Source organism: Ranitomeya variabilis, chromosome 2 (genome assembly GCF_051348905.1).
Source record: "Ranitomeya variabilis isolate aRanVar5 chromosome 2, aRanVar5.hap1, whole genome shotgun sequence".
Lineage (NCBI taxonomy): Eukaryota > Metazoa > Chordata > Amphibia > Anura > Dendrobatidae > Ranitomeya > Ranitomeya variabilis.
Window position 1 is genome coordinate 922,849,088 of NC_135233.1, and position 16,307 is coordinate 922,865,394.

Below are 16,307 nucleotides of genomic sequence, written 5' to 3' on the forward strand. Positions count from 1 at the left end.
GACAGGCTAATGAAGGCCCGCAGACAGGCTAATGAAGGCCTAAAAAAAAAAATAGGCTCAAGGCAGTTTTAAATCGGTTACATGGATACACAGGCAGCATTGTGGTCAGTGGAGGAGTATTGCAAGGAGGGACCGCAGACAGGCTAACGAAGGCCTAAAATATCAAAAAATAGGCTCAAGGCAGTTTTAAATCGGTTACATGGATACACAGGCAGCATTGTAATCAGTGGAGGAGTATTGCAAGGAGGGACCGCAGACAGGCTAATGAAGGCCCGCAGACAGGCTAATGAAGGCCTAAAATAACAAAAAATAGGCTCATGGCAGTTTTAAATAGGTTACATGGATACACAGGCAGCATTGTGGTCAGTGGAGGAGTATTGCAAGGAGGGACCGCAGACAGGCTAATGAAAGCCCGCAGACAGGCTAATGAAGGCCTAAAATAATAAAAAATAGGCTCAAGGCAGTTTTAAATAGGTTACATAGATACACAGGCAGCATTGTGGTCAGTGGAGGAGTATTGCAAGGAGGGACCGCAGACAGGCTAATGAAGGCCCGCAGACAGGCTAATTAAGGCCTAAAATAACAAAAAATAGGTTCAAGGCAGTTTTAAATCAGTTACATGGATACACAGGCAGAATTGTGGTCAGTGGAGGAGTATTGCAAGGAGGGACCGCAGACAGGCTTACTAGGCCTAAAATAACAAAAAATAGGCTCAAGGCAGTTTTAAATCGGTTACACGGATACACAGGCAGCATTGTGGTCAGTGGAGGAGTATTGCAAGGAGGGACCACAGACAGGCTAATGAAGGCCTGCAGACAGGCTAATGAAGGCCTAAAATAACAAAAAATAGGCTCATGGCAGTTTTAAATAGGTTACATGGATACACAGGCAGCATTGTGGTCAGTGGAGGAGTATTGCAAGGAGGGACCGCAGACAGGCTAATGAAGGCCCGCAGACAGGCTAATGAAGGCCTAAAATAACAAAAAATAGGCTCAAGGCAGTTTTAAATTGGTTACATGGATACACAGGCAGCATTGTAGTCAGTGGAGGAGTATTGCAAGGAGGGACCGCAGACAGGCTAATGAAGGCCCGCAGACAGGCTAATGAAGGCCTAAATTAACAAAAAATAGGCTCAAGGCAGTTTTAAATCAGTTACAAGGATACACAGGCAGCATTGTGGTCAGTGGAGGAGTATTGCAAGGAAGGACCGCAGACAGGCTTACTAGGCCTAAAATAACAAAAAATAGGCTCAAGGCAGTTTTAAATCGGTTACACGGATACACAGGCAGCATTGTGGTCAGTTGAGGAGTATTGCAAGGAGGGACCACAGTCAGGCTAGTGAAGGCCCGCAGACAGGCTAATGAAGGCCTAAAATAACAAAAAATAGGCTCATGGCAGTTTTAAATAGGTTACATGGATACACAGGCAGCATTGTGGTCAGTGGAGGAGTATTGCAAGGAGGGACCGCAGACAGGCTAATGAAGGCCCGCAGACAGGCTAATGAAGGCCTAAAATAACAAAAAATAGGCTCAAGGCAGTTTTAAATCGGTTACATGGATACACAGGCAGCATTGTAGTCAGTGGAGGAGTATTGCAAGGCGGGACCGCAGACAGGCTAATGAAGGCCCGCAGACAGGCTAATGAAGGCCTAAAATAACAAAAAATAGGCTCAAGGCAGTTTTAAATCGGTTACATGGATACACAGGCAGCATTGTAATCAGTGGAGGAGTATTGCAAGGAGGGACCGCAGACAGGCTAATGAAGGCCCGCAGACAGGCTAATGAAGGCCTAAAATAACAAAAAATAGGCTCATGGCAGTTTTAAATAGGTTACATGGATACACAGGCAGCATTGTGGTCAGTGGAGGAGTATTGCAAGGAGGGACCGCAGACAGGCTAATGAAAGCCCGCAGACAGGCTAATGAAGGCCTAAAATAATAAAAAATAGGCTCAAGGCAGTTTTAAATAGGTTACATAGATACACAGGCAGCATTGTGGTCAGTGGAGGAGTATTGCAAGGAGGGACCGCAGACAGGCTAATGAAGGCCCGCAGACAGGCTAATTAAGGCCTAAAATAACAAAAAATAGGTTCAAGGCAGTTTTAAATCAGTTACATGGATACACAGGCAGCATTGTGGTCAGTGGAGGAGTATTGCAAGGAGGGACCGCAGACAGGCTTACTAGGCCTAAAATAACAAAAAATAGGCTCAAGGCAGTTTTAAATTGGTTACACGGATACACAGGCAGCATTGTGGTCAGTGGAGGAGTATTGCAAGGAGGGACCACAGACAGGCTAATGAAGGCCCGCAGACAGGCTAATGAAGGCCTAAAATAACAAAAAATAGGCTCATGGCAGTTTTAAATAGGTTACATGGATACACAGGCAGCATTGTGGTCAGTGGAGGAGTATTGCAAGGAGGGACCGCAGACAGGCTAATGAAGGCCCGCAGACAGGCTAATGAAGGCCTAAAATAACAAAAAATAGGCTCAAGGCAGTTTTAAATTGGTTACATGGATACACAGGCAGCATTGTAGTCAGTGGAGGAGTATTGCAAGGAGGGACCGCAGACAGGCTAATGAAGGCCCGCAGACAGGCTAATGAAGGCCTAAATTAACAAAAAATAGGCTCAAGGCAGTTTTAAATCAGTTACAAGGATACACAGGCAGCATTGTGGTCAGTGGAGGAGTATTGCAAGGAAGGACCGCAGACAGGCTTACTAGGCCTAAAATAACAAAAAATAGGCTCAAGGCAGTTTTAAATTGGTTACACGGATACACAGGCAGCATTGTGGTCAGTGGAGGAGTATTGCAAGGAGGGACCACAGACAGGCTAATGAAGGCCCGCAGACAGGCTAATGAAGGCCTAAAATAACAAAAAATAGGCTCATGGCAGTTTTAAATAGGTTACATGGATACACAGGCAGCATTGTGGTCAGTGGAGGAGTATTGCAAGGAGGGACCGCAGACAGGCTAATGAAGGCCCGCAGACAGGCTAATGAAGGCCTAAAATAACAAAAAATAGGCTCAAGGCAGTTTTAAATTGGTTACATGGATACACAGGCAGCATTGTAGTCAGTGGAGGAGTATTGCAAGGAGGGACCGCAGACAGGCTAATGAAGGCCCGCAGACAGGCTAATGAAGGCCTAAATTAACAAAAAATAGGCTCAAGGCAGTTTTAAATCAGTTACAAGGATACACAGGCAGCATTGTGGTCAGTGGAGGAGTATTGCAAGGAAGGACCGCAGACAGGCTTACTAGGCCTAAAATAACAAAAAATAGGCTCAAGGCAGTTTTAAATCGGTTACACGGATACACAGGCAGCATTGTGGTCAGTTGAGGAGTATTGCAAGGAGGGACCACAGTCAGGCTAGTGAAGGCCCGCAGACAGGCTAATGAAGGCCTAAAATAACAAAAAATAGGCTCATGGCAGTTTTAAATAGGTTACATGGATACACAGGCAGCATTGTGGTCAGTGGAGGAGTATTGCAAGGAGGGACCGCAGACAGGCTAATGAAGGCCCGCAGACAGGCTAATGAAGGCCTAAAATAACAAAAAATAGGCTCAAGGCAGTTTTAAATCAGTTACATGGATACACAGGCAGCATTGTGGTCAGTGGAGGAGTATTGCAAGGAAGGACCGCAGACAGGCTTACTAGGCCTAAAATAACAAAAAATAGGCTCAAGGCAGTTTTAAATCGGTTACACGGATACACAGGCAGCATTGTGGTCAGTTGAGGAGTATTGCAAGGAGGGACCACAGACAGACTAGTGAAGGCCCGCAGACAGGCTAATGAAGGCCTAAAATAACAAAAAATAGGCTCAAGGCAGTTTTAAATCGGTTACATGGATACACAAGCAGCATTGTAGTCAGTGGAGGAGTATTGCAAGGAGGGACCGCAGACAGGCTAATGAAGGCCCGCAGACAGGCTAATGAAGGCCTAAAATAACAAAAAATAGGCTCAAGGCAGTTTTAAATCGTTTACATGGATACACAGGCAGCATTGTGGTCAGTGGAGGAGTATTGCAAGGAGGGACCGCAGACAGGCTAATGAAGGCCCGCAGACAGGCTAATGAAGGCCTAAAAAAAAAAATAGGCTCAAGGCAGTTTTAAATCGGTTACATGGATACACAGGCAGCATTGTGGTCAGTGGAGGAGTATTGCAAGGAGGGACCGCAGACAGGCTAACGAAGGCCTAAAATATCAAAAAATAGGCTCAAGGCAGTTTTAAATCGGTTACATGGATACACAGGCAGCATTGTAATCAGTGGAGGAGTATTGCAAGGAGGGACCGCAGACAGGCTAATGAAGGCCCGCAGACAGGCTAATGAAGGCCTAAAATAACAAAAAATAGGCTCATGGCAGTTTTAAATAGGTTACATGGATACACAGGCAGCATTGTGGTCAGTGGAGGAGTATTGCAAGGAGGGACCGCAGACAGGCTAATGAAAGCCCGCAGACAGGCTAATGAAGGCCTAAAATAATAAAAAATAGGCTCAAGGCAGTTTTAAATAGGTTACATAGATACACAGGCAGCATTGTGGTCAGTGGAGGAGTATTGCAAGGAGGGACCGCAGACAGGCTAATGAAGGCCCGCAGACAGGCTAATTAAGGCCTAAAATAACAAAAAATAGGTTCAAGGCAGTTTTAAATCAGTTACATGGATACACAGGCAGCATTGTGGTCAGTGGAGGAGTATTGCAAGGAGGGACCGCAGACAGGCTTACTAGGCCTAAAATAACAAAAAATAGGCTCAAGGCAGTTTTAAATCGGTTACACGGATACACAGGCAGCATTGTGGTCAGTGGAGGAGTATTGCAAGGAGGGACCACAGACAGGCTAATGAAGGCCTGCAGACAGGCTAATGAAGGCCTAAAATAACAAAAAATAGGCTCATGGCAGTTTTAAATAGGTTACATGGATACACAGGCAGCATTGTGGTCAGTGGAGGAGTATTGCAAGGAGGGACCGCAGACAGGCTAATGAAGGCCCGCAGACAGGCTAATGAAGGCCTAAAATAACAAAAAATAGGCTCAAGGCAGTTTTAAATTGGTTACATGGATACACAGGCAGCATTGTAGTCAGTGGAGGAGTATTGCAAGGAGGGACCGCAGACAGGCTAATGAAGGCCCGCAGACAGGCTAATGAAGGCCTAAATTAACAAAAAATAGGCTCAAGGCAGTTTTAAATCAGTTACAAGGATACACAGGCAGCATTGTGGTCAGTGGAGGAGTATTGCAAGGAAGGACCGCAGACAGGCTTACTAGGCCTAAAATAACAAAAAATAGGCTCAAGGCAGTTTTAAATCGGTTACACGGATACACAGGCAGCATTGTGGTCAGTTGAGGAGTATTGCAAGGAGGGACCACAGTCAGGCTAGTGAAGGCCCGCAGACAGGCTAATGAAGGCCTAAAATAACAAAAAATAGGCTCATGGCAGTTTTAAATAGGTTACATGGATACACAGGCAGCATTGTGGTCAGTGGAGGAGTATTGCAAGGAGGGACCGCAGACAGGCTAATGAAGGCCCGCAGACAGGCTAATGAAGGCCTAAAATAACAAAAAATAGGCTCAAGGCAGTTTTAAATCGGTTACATGGATACACAGGCAGCATTGTAGTCAGTGGAGGAGTATTGCAAGGCGGGACCGCAGACAGGCTAATGAAGGCCCGCAGACAGGCTAATGAAGGCCTAAAATAACAAAAAATAGGCTCAAGGCAGTTTTAAATCGGTTACATGGATACACAGGCAGCATTGTAATCAGTGGAGGAGTATTGCAAGGAGGGACCGCAGACAGGCTAATGAAGGCCCGCAGACAGGCTAATGAAGGCCTAAAATAACAAAAAATAGGCTCATGGCAGTTTTAAATAGGTTACATGGATACACAGGCAGCATTGTGGTCAGTGGAGGAGTATTGCAAGGAGGGACCGCAGACAGGCTAATGAAAGCCCGCAGACAGGCTAATGAAGGCCTAAAATAATAAAAAATAGGCTCAAGGCAGTTTTAAATAGGTTACATAGATACACAGGCAGCATTGTGGTCAGTGGAGGAGTATTGCAAGGAGGGACCGCAGACAGGCTAATGAAGGCCCGCAGACAGGCTAATTAAGGCCTAAAATAACAAAAAATAGGCTCAAGGCAGTTTTAAATTGGTTACACGGATACACAGGCAGCATTGTGGTCAGTGGAGGAGTATTGCAAGGAGGGACCACAGACAGGCTAATGAAGGCCCGCAGACAGGCTAATGAAGGCCTAAAATAACAAAAAATAGGCTCATGGCAGTTTTAAATAGGTTACATGGATACACAGGCAGCATTGTGGTCAGTGGAGGAGTATTGCAAGGAGGGACCGCAGACAGGCTAATGAAGGCCCGCAGACAGGCTAATGAAGGCCTAAAATAACAAAAAATAGGCTCAAGGCAGTTTTAAATTGGTTACATGGATACACAGGCAGCATTGTAGTCAGTGGAGGAGTATTGCAAGGAGGGACCGCAGACAGGCTAATGAAGGCCCGCAGACAGGCTAATGAAGGCCTAAATTAACAAAAAATAGGCTCAAGGCAGTTTTAAATCAGTTACAAGGATACACAGGCAGCATTGTGGTCAGTGGAGGAGTATTGCAAGGAAGGACCGCAGACAGGCTTACTAGGCCTAAAATAACAAAAAATAGGCTCATGGCAGTTTTAAATAGGTTACATGGATACACAGGCAGCATTGTGGTCAGTGGAGGAGTATTGCAAGGAGGGACCGCAGACAGGCTAATGAAGGCCCGCAGACAGGCTAATGAAGGCCTAAAATAACAAAAAATAGGCTCAAGGCAATTTTAAATTGGTTACATGGATACACAGGCAGCATTGTAGTCAGTGGAGGAGTATTGCAAGGAGGGACCGCAGACAGGCTAATGAAGGCCCGCAGACAGGCTAATGAAGGCCTAAATTAACAAAAAATAGGCTCAAGGCAGTTTTAAATCAGTTACAAGGATACACAGGCAGCATTGTGGTCAGTGGAGGAGTATTGCAAGGAAGGACCGCAGACAGGCTTACTAGGCCTAAAATAACAAAAAATAGGCTCAAGGCAGTTTTAAATCGGTTACACGGATACACAGGCAGCATTGTGGTCAGTTGAGGAGTATTGCAAGGAGGGACCACAGTCAGGCTAGTGAAGGCCCGCAGACAGGCTAATGAAGGCCTAAAATAACAAAAAATAGGCTCATGGCAGTTTTAAATAGGTTACATGGATACACAGGCAGCATTGTGGTCAGTGGAGGAGTATTGCAAGGAGGGACCGCAGACAGGCTAATGAAGGCCCGCAGACAGGCTAATGAAGGCCTAAAATAACAAAAAATAGGCTCAAGGCAGTTTTAAATCGGTTACATGGATACACAGGCAGCATTGTAGTCAGTGGAGGAGTATTGCAAGGAGGGACCGCAGACAGGCTAATGAAGGCCCGCAGACAGGCTAATGAAGGCCTAAAATAACAAAAAATAGGCTCAAGGCAGTTTTAAATCGTTTACATGGATACACAGGCAGCATTGTGGTCAGTGGAGGAGTATTGCAAGGAGGGACCGCAGACAGGCTAATGAAGGCCCGCAGACAGGCTAATGAAGGCCTAAAAAAAAAAAATAGGCTCAAGGCAGTTTTAAATCGGTTACATGGATACACAGGCAGCATTGTAATCAGTGGAGGAGTATTGCAAGGAGGGACCGCAGACAGGCTAATGAAGGCCCGCAGACAGGCTAATGAAGGCCTAAAATAAAAAAAAAATAGGCTCATGGCAGTTTTAAATAGGTTACATAGATACACAGGCAGCAATGAGGTCAGTGGAGGAGTATTGCAAGGAGGGACCGCAGACAGGCTAATGAAGGCCCGCAGACAGGCTAATGAATCCCTAAAATAACAAAAAATAGGCTCAAGGCAGTTTTAAATCAGTTACATGGATACACAGGCAGCATTGTGGTCAGTGGAGGAGTATTGCAAGGAGGGACCGCAGACAGGCTTACTAGGCCTAAAATAACAAAAAATAGGCTCAAGGCAGTTTTAAATCGGTTACACGGATACACAGGCAGCATTGTGGTCAGTGGAGGAGTATTGCAAGGAGGGACCACAGACAGGCTAATGAAGGCCCACAGACATGCTAATGAAGGCCTAAAATAACAAAAAATAGGCTCATGGCAGTTTTAAATAGGTTACATGGATACACAGGCAGCATTGTGGTCAGTGGAGGAGTATTGCAAGGAGGGACCGCAGACAGGCTAATGAAGGCCTAAAATCACAAAAAATAGGCTCAAGGCAGTTTTAAATTGGTTACATGGATACACAGGCAGCATTGTAGTCAGTGGAGGAGTATTGCAAGGAGGGACCGCAGACAGGCTAATGAAGGCCCGCAGACAGGCTAATGAAGGCCTAAAATAACAAAAAATAGGCTCAAGGCAGTTTTAAATCGGTTACATGGATACACAGGCAGCATTGTAATCAGTGGAGGAGTATTGCAAGGAGGGACCGCAGACAGGCTAATGAAGGCCCGCAGACAGGCTAATGAAGGCCTAAAATAACAAAAAATAGGCTCATGGCAGTTTTAAATAGGTTACATGGATACACAGGCAGCATTGTGGTCAGTGGAGGAGTATTGCAAGGAGGGACCGCAGACAGGCTAATGAAAGCCCGCAGACAGGCTAATGAAGGCCTAAAATAATAAAAAATAGGCTCAAGGCAGTTTTAAATAGGTTACATAGATACACAGGCAGCATTGTGGTCAGTGGAGGAGTATTGCAAGGAGGGACCGCAGACAGGCTAATGAAGGCCCGCAGACAGGCTAATTAAGGCCTAAAATAACAAAAAATAGGTTCAAGGCAGTTTTAAATCAGTTACATGGATACACAGGCAGCATTGTGGTCAGTGGAGGAGTATTGCAAGGAGGGACCGCAGACAGGCTTACTAGGCCTAAAATAACAAAAAATAGGCTCAAGGCAGTTTTAAATTGGTTACACGGATACACAGGCAGCATTGTGGTCAGTGGAGGAGTATTGCAAGGAGGGACCACAGACAGGCTAATGAAGGCCCGCAGACAGGCTAATGAAGGCCTAAAATAACAAAAAATAGGCTCATGGCAGTTTTAAATAGGTTACATGGATACACAGGCAGCATTGTGGTCAGTGGAGGAGTATTGCAAGGAGGGACCGCAGACAGGCTAATGAAGGCCCGCAGACAGGCTAATGAAGGCCTAAAATAACAAAAAATAGGCTCAAGGCAGTTTTAAATTGGTTACATGGATACACAGGCAGCATTGTAGTCAGTGGAGGAGTATTGCAAGGAGGGACCGCAGACAGGCTAATGAAGGCCCGCAGACAGGCTAATGAAGGCCTAAATTAACAAAAAATAGGCTCAAGGCAGTTTTAAATCAGTTACAAGGATACACAGGCAGCATTGTGGTCAGTGGAGGAGTATTGCAAGGAAGGACCGCAGACAGGCTTACTAGGCCTAAAATAACAAAAAATAGGCTCAAGGCAGTTTTAAATTGGTTACACGGATACACAGGCAGCATTGTGGTCAGTGGAGGAGTATTGCAAGGAGGGACCACAGACAGGCTAATGAAGGCCCGCAGACAGGCTAATGAAGGCCTAAAATAACAAAAAATAGGCTCATGGCAGTTTTAAATAGGTTACATGGATACACAGGCAGCATTGTGGTCAGTGGAGGAGTATTGCAAGGAGGGACCGCAGACAGGCTAATGAAGGCCCGCAGACAGGCTAATGAAGGCCTAAAATAACAAAAAATAGGCTCAAGGCAGTTTTAAATTGGTTACATGGATACACAGGCAGCATTGTAGTCAGTGGAGGAGTATTGCAAGGAGGGACCGCAGACAGGCTAATGAAGGCCCGCAGACAGGCTAATGAAGGCCTAAATTAACAAAAAATAGGCTCAAGGCAGTTTTAAATCAGTTACAAGGATACACAGGCAGCATTGTGGTCAGTGGAGGAGTATTGCAAGGAAGGACCGCAGACAGGCTTACTAGGCCTAAAATAACAAAAAATAGGCTCAAGGCAGTTTTAAATCGGTTACACGGATACACAGGCAGCATTGTGGTCAGTTGAGGAGTATTGCAAGGAGGGACCACAGTCAGGCTAGTGAAGGCCCGCAGACAGGCTAATGAAGGCCTAAAATAACAAAAAATAGGCTCATGGCAGTTTTAAATAGGTTACATGGATACACAGGCAGCATTGTGGTCAGTGGAGGAGTATTGCAAGGAGGGACCGCAGACAGGCTAATGAAGGCCCGCAGACAGGCTAATGAAGGCCTAAAATAACAAAAAATAGGCTCAAGGCAGTTTTAAATCAGTTACATGGATACACAGGCAGCATTGTGGTCAGTGGAGGAGTATTGCAAGGAAGGACCGCAGACAGGCTTACTAGGCCTAAAATAACAAAAAATAGGCTCAAGGCAGTTTTAAATCGGTTACACGGATACACAGGCAGCATTGTGGTCAGTTGAGGAGTATTGCAAGGAGGGACCACAGACAGACTAGTGAAGGCCCGCAGACAGGCTAATGAAGGCCTAAAATAACAAAAAATAGGCTCAAGGCAGTTTTAAATCGGTTACATGGATACACAAGCAGCATTGTAGTCAGTGGAGGAGTATTGCAAGGAGGGACCGCAGACAGGCTAATGAAGGCCCGCAGACAGGCTAATGAAGGCCTAAAATAACAAAAAATAGGCTCAAGGCAGTTTTAAATCGTTTACATGGATACACAGGCAGCATTGTGGTCAGTGGAGGAGTATTGCAAGGAGGGACCGCAGACAGGCTAATGAAGGCCCGCAGACAGGCTAATGAAGGCCTAAAAAAAAAAATAGGCTCAAGGCAGTTTTAAATCGGTTACATGGATACACAGGCAGCATTGTGGTCAGTGGAGGAGTATTGCAAGGAGGGACCGCAGACAGGCTAACGAAGGCCTAAAATATCAAAAAATAGGCTCAAGGCAGTTTTAAATCGGTTACATGGATACACAGGCAGCATTGTAATCAGTGGAGGAGTATTGCAAGGAGGGACCGCAGACAGGCTAATGAAGGCCCGCAGACAGGCTAATGAAGGCCTAAAATAACAAAAAATAGGCTCATGGCAGTTTTAAATAGGTTACATGGATACACAGGCAGCATTGTGGTCAGTGGAGGAGTATTGCAAGGAGGGACCGCAGACAGGCTAATGAAAGCCCGCAGACAGGCTAATGAAGGCCTAAAATAATAAAAAATAGGCTCAAGGCAGTTTTAAATAGGTTACATAGATACACAGGCAGCATTGTGGTCAGTGGAGGAGTATTGCAAGGAGGGACCGCAGACAGGCTAATGAAGGCCCGCAGACAGGCTAATTAAGGCCTAAAATAACAAAAAATAGGTTCAAGGCAGTTTTAAATCAGTTACATGGATACACAGGCAGCATTGTGGTCAGTGGAGGAGTATTGCAAGGAGGGACCGCAGACAGGCTTACTAGGCCTAAAATAACAAAAAATAGGCTCAAGGCAGTTTTAAATCGGTTACACGGATACACAGGCAGCATTGTGGTCAGTGGAGGAGTATTGCAAGGAGGGACCACAGACAGGCTAATGAAGGCCTGCAGACAGGCTAATGAAGGCCTAAAATAACAAAAAATAGGCTCATGGCAGTTTTAAATAGGTTACATGGATACACAGGCAGCATTGTGGTCAGTGGAGGAGTATTGCAAGGAGGGACCGCAGACAGGCTAATGAAGGCCCGCAGACAGGCTAATGAAGGCCTAAAATAACAAAAAATAGGCTCAAGGCAGTTTTAAATTGGTTACATGGATACACAGGCAGCATTGTAGTCAGTGGAGGAGTATTGCAAGGAGGGACCGCAGACAGGCTAATGAAGGCCCGCAGACAGGCTAATGAAGGCCTAAATTAACAAAAAATAGGCTCAAGGCAGTTTTAAATCAGTTACAAGGATACACAGGCAGCATTGTGGTCAGTGGAGGAGTATTGCAAGGAAGGACCGCAGACAGGCTTACTAGGCCTAAAATAACAAAAAATAGGCTCAAGGCAGTTTTAAATCGGTTACACGGATACACAGGCAGCATTGTGGTCAGTTGAGGAGTATTGCAAGGAGGGACCACAGTCAGGCTAGTGAAGGCCCGCAGACAGGCTAATGAAGGCCTAAAATAACAAAAAATAGGCTCATGGCAGTTTTAAATAGGTTACATGGATACACAGGCAGCATTGTGGTCAGTGGAGGAGTATTGCAAGGAGGGACCGCAGACAGGCTAATGAAGGCCCGCAGACAGGCTAATGAAGGCCTAAAATAACAAAAAATAGGCTCAAGGCAGTTTTAAATCGGTTACATGGATACACAGGCAGCATTGTAGTCAGTGGAGGAGTATTGCAAGGCGGGACCGCAGACAGGCTAATGAAGGCCCGCAGACAGGCTAATGAAGGCCTAAAATAACAAAAAATAGGCTCAAGGCAGTTTTAAATCGGTTACATGGATACACAGGCAGCATTGTAATCAGTGGAGGAGTATTGCAAGGAGGGACCGCAGACAGGCTAATGAAGGCCCGCAGACAGGCTAATGAAGGCCTAAAATAACAAAAAATAGGCTCATGGCAGTTTTAAATAGGTTACATGGATACACAGGCAGCATTGTGGTCAGTGGAGGAGTATTGCAAGGAGGGACCGCAGACAGGCTAATGAAAGCCCGCAGACAGGCTAATGAAGGCCTAAAATAATAAAAAATAGGCTCAAGGCAGTTTTAAATAGGTTACATAGATACACAGGCAGCATTGTGGTCAGTGGAGGAGTATTGCAAGGAGGGACCGCAGACAGGCTAATGAAGGCCCGCAGACAGGCTAATTAAGGCCTAAAATAACAAAAAATAGGCTCAAGGCAGTTTTAAATTGGTTACACGGATACACAGGCAGCATTGTGGTCAGTGGAGGAGTATTGCAAGGAGGGACCACAGACAGGCTAATGAAGGCCCGCAGACAGGCTAATGAAGGCCTAAAATAACAAAAAATAGGCTCATGGCAGTTTTAAATAGGTTACATGGATACACAGGCAGCATTGTGGTCAGTGGAGGAGTATTGCAAGGAGGGACCGCAGACAGGCTAATGAAGGCCCGCAGACAGGCTAATGAAGGCCTAAAATAACAAAAAATAGGCTCAAGGCAGTTTTAAATTGGTTACATGGATACACAGGCAGCATTGTAGTCAGTGGAGGAGTATTGCAAGGAGGGACCGCAGACAGGCTAATGAAGGCCCGCAGACAGGCTAATGAAGGCCTAAATTAACAAAAAATAGGCTCAAGGCAGTTTTAAATCAGTTACAAGGATACACAGGCAGCATTGTGGTCAGTGGAGGAGTATTGCAAGGAAGGACCGCAGACAGGCTTACTAGGCCTAAAATAACAAAAAATAGGCTCATGGCAGTTTTAAATAGGTTACATGGATACACAGGCAGCATTGTGGTCAGTGGAGGAGTATTGCAAGGAGGGACCGCAGACAGGCTAATGAAGGCCCGCAGACAGGCTAATGAAGGCCTAAAATAACAAAAAATAGGCTCAAGGCAATTTTAAATTGGTTACATGGATACACAGGCAGCATTGTAGTCAGTGGAGGAGTATTGCAAGGAGGGACCGCAGACAGGCTAATGAAGGCCCGCAGACAGGCTAATGAAGGCCTAAATTAACAAAAAATAGGCTCAAGGCAGTTTTAAATCAGTTACAAGGATACACAGGCAGCATTGTGGTCAGTGGAGGAGTATTGCAAGGAAGGACCGCAGACAGGCTTACTAGGCCTAAAATAACAAAAAATAGGCTCAAGGCAGTTTTAAATCGGTTACACGGATACACAGGCAGCATTGTGGTCAGTTGAGGAGTATTGCAAGGAGGGACCACAGTCAGGCTAGTGAAGGCCCGCAGACAGGCTAATGAAGGCCTAAAATAACAAAAAATAGGCTCATGGCAGTTTTAAATAGGTTACATGGATACACAGGCAGCATTGTGGTCAGTGGAGGAGTATTGCAAGGAGGGACCGCAGACAGGCTAATGAAGGCCCGCAGACAGGCTAATGAAGGCCTAAAATAACAAAAAATAGGCTCAAGGCAGTTTTAAATCGGTTACATGGATACACAGGCAGCATTGTAGTCAGTGGAGGAGTATTGCAAGGAGGGACCGCAGACAGGCTAATGAAGGCCCGCAGACAGGCTAATGAAGGCCTAAAATAACAAAAAATAGGCTCAAGGCAGTTTTAAATCGTTTACATGGATACACAGGCAGCATTGTGGTCAGTGGAGGAGTATTGCAAGGAGGGACCGCAGACAGGCTAATGAAGGCCCGCAGACAGGCTAATGAAGGCCTAAAAAAAAAAAATAGGCTCAAGGCAGTTTTAAATCGGTTACATGGATACACAGGCAGCATTGTAATCAGTGGAGGAGTATTGCAAGGAGGGACCGCAGACAGGCTAATGAAGGCCCGCAGACAGGCTAATGAAGGCCTAAAATAAAAAAAAAATAGGCTCATGGCAGTTTTAAATAGGTTACATAGATACACAGGCAGCAATGAGGTCAGTGGAGGAGTATTGCAAGGAGGGACCGCAGACAGGCTAATGAAGGCCCGCAGACAGGCTAATGAATCCCTAAAATAACAAAAAATAGGCTCAAGGCAGTTTTAAATCAGTTACATGGATACACAGGCAGCATTGTGGTCAGTGGAGGAGTATTGCAAGGAGGGACCGCAGACAGGCTTACTAGGCCTAAAATAACAAAAAATAGGCTCAAGGCAGTTTTAAATCGGTTACACGGATACACAGGCAGCATTGTGGTCAGTGGAGGAGTATTGCAAGGAGGGACCACAGACAGGCTAATGAAGGCCCACAGACATGCTAATGAAGGCCTAAAATAACAAAAAATAGGCTCATGGCAGTTTTAAATAGGTTACATGGATACACAGGCAGCATTGTGGTCAGTGGAGGAGTATTGCAAGGAGGGACCGCAGACAGGCTAATGAAGGCCTAAAATCACAAAAAATAGGCTCAAGGCAGTTTTAAATTGGTTACATGGATACACAGGCAGCATTGTAGTCAGTGGAGGAGTATTGCAAGGAGGGACCGCAGACAGGCTAATGAAGGCCCGCAGACAGGCTAATGAAGGCCTAAAATAACAAAAAATAGGCTCAAGGCAGTTTTAAATTGTTTACATGGATACACAGGCAGCATTGTGGTCAGTGGAGGAGTATTGCAAGGAGGGACCGCAGACAGGCTAATGAAGGCCTAAAATAACAAAAAATAGGCTCAAGGCAGTTTTAAATCGGTTACATGGATACACAGGCAGCATTGTGGTCAGTGGAGGAGTATTGCAAGGAGGGACCGCAGACAGGCTAATGAAGGCCCGCAGACAGGCTAATGAAGGCCTAAAATAACAAAAAATAGGCTCATGGCAGTTTTAAATAGGTTACATGGAAATGCAGGCAGCATTGTGGTCAGTGGAGGAGTATTGCAAGGAGGGACCGCAGACAGGCTAAAGAAGGCCTGCAGACAGGCTAATGAAGGCCTAAAAAAAAAAATAGGCTCAAGGCAGTTTTAAATCGGTTACATGGATACACAGGCAGCATTGTGGTCAGTGGAGGAGTATTGCAAGGAGGGACCGCAGACAGGCTAACAAAGGCCTAAAATATCAAAAAATAGGCTCAAGGCAGTTTTAAATTGGTTACATGGATACACAGGCAGCATTGGGGTCAGTGGAGGAGTATTTCAAGGAGGGACCGCAGACAGGCTAATGAAGGCCCGCAGACAGGCTAATGAAGGCCTAAAATAACAAAAAATAGGCTCATGGCAGTTTTAAATAGGTTACATGGATACACAGGCAGCATTGTGGTCAGTGGAGGAGTATTGCAAGGAGGGACCGCAGACAGGCTACTGAAGGCCCGCAGACAGGCTAATGAAGGCCTAAAATAACAAAAAATAGGTTCAAGGCAGTTTTAAATCGGTTACATGGATACACAGGCAGCATTGTGGTCAGTGGAGGAGTATTGCAAGGAGGGACCGCAGACAGGCTAATGAAGGCCCGCAGACAGGCTAATGAAGGCCTAAAATAACAAAAAATAGGCTCAAGGCAGTTTTAAATCGTTTACATGGATACACAGGCAGCATTGTGGTCAGTGGAGGAGTATTGCAAGGAGGGACCGCAGACAGGCTAATGAAGGCCCGCAGACAGGATAATGAAGGCCTAAAAAAAAAAAATAGGCTCAAGGCAGTTTTAAATCGGTTACATGGATACACAGGCAGCATTGTGGTCAGTGGAGGAGTATTGCAAGGAGGGACC